General features: G+C 47.3%; 1 long non-coding RNA gene across 1 annotated transcript in view; it reads right to left on the bottom strand.

Annotated features, from left to right (window-relative positions):
- Positions 1 to 322: 322 nt before the first annotated feature.
- The window catches only part of LOC102676224, a 17,051-nt gene continuing 16,134 nt past the window's right edge, over positions 323 to 1,239 (bottom strand). Inside the window, exon 3 of the long non-coding RNA XR_421474.2 lies at positions 323 to 335. This is a non-coding gene — a long non-coding RNA (uncharacterized LOC102676224). The remainder of the gene's footprint in view (positions 336 to 1,239) is intronic.

The following is a 1,239-nucleotide window of genomic DNA, read 5'->3' as shown; positions in this document are numbered from 1 at the left end:
AAATTAAAAGGTAGATTCCCCTTGGCCTCGGGATGGATTTTCATCCCGAGCTTTCCTCTCTGGAATATCAAAAGTTTTCCGTTTAATTAATACCGCCTCGAATCGTTAGACACGACCGTTCGGATAAAGTTACAATACGAGGGATATACCATTATACAGAGGATGATCACCTCACCATGGAAAAGAAGATCCTCCCTTCTAGAAGTAAATCGAATTTGAAATTTTTCAAATTTTCTCCTGTAAAAAGAGTTTAAAAAAAAATTAACTAATTCTAAGACAGACTCGAATTAAATCCAATTGGAGATTTCTTCTGCTAATGAATCTAGAGGAGAGGCCTCTTCTTTGAACTTTTGAAAGCAACGTCGACGAAACAAGCCTCGGCCAGAGGCCATCGAACAGAATGCCCGTGCACGAATTCCGACGCAGGAGCCTCGTAATTATTAACTCCGTGGACGTAATCTCTCTGTCGTGGAGGGAAAACAAAGCGAAACAGGGACGATGGGGAGGGAGGGTAGCAGAGGGTGGAGTGGAAAACAGCAGGCAGGCAGGCTGGACGATCAAAAGAACGGGTCGGAAAACGGTGGAGGAATGGTGGTTAAGTAAATCTTTTAGCTCGCCGGGAGCCGCAAGAATTTCTCCAGTCGTGGCCGAGGGAGCCACAATTTTCTCTAGAAAAGGAAGGAATGAAAAAAGAGAGAGAGAGGGGGGGTGAAAATAAAAGAAGGTCGGAACGGTAAGAGAAAAGAGAGACGTAGGACCGAAGCTGCCGGGAGGGGCGGGTTGGCTTGGCCAGAACAAATGAAACCGGTCCAGGTTTCAGAGCTGTACAACTCCACGACTTTTCTCCGCTCTTGTCCCGCCGAGACGCGACGATTTACGCAGGACAATTTTCACGTTCGTAGCGACGGCGGTCGAAGGTGGCCCCCAAGGTGGTAAAAATGGCCGATCCGCGAGGAAAATTGCGTGAAATATGGCCGCCACTGGGTTAGAAACGGCCAATGTCGTTTCGAAAGTCAAAGCCTCTGGCGCTTTTGATGTGGTCGCATGAATGAGACGATTCTCTCTACATACGTCAGTCGAAGTCTCGTTTCACCATGGCGCATCTCGTGAGAGTGCTTACCTGGTCTGGCCACTTTGATACCATTCTAGGAAGGAGTCTAGGTTTGTTAGAACCGATTCACCGTTTCATGTGGTTAACCGGTACTCGCCGTGAAATTGAACGTGAGAGCTAAAAATTCA

The sequence above is a fragment of the Apis dorsata genome, unplaced genomic scaffold (genome assembly GCF_000469605.1).
Source record: "Apis dorsata unplaced genomic scaffold, Apis dorsata 1.3 scaffold_163, whole genome shotgun sequence".
Classification (NCBI taxonomy): domain Eukaryota; kingdom Metazoa; phylum Arthropoda; class Insecta; order Hymenoptera; family Apidae; genus Apis; species Apis dorsata.
Note: the sequence above shows the minus strand (reverse complement) of the source record. Positions and strands in the feature narration are given on the sequence as shown.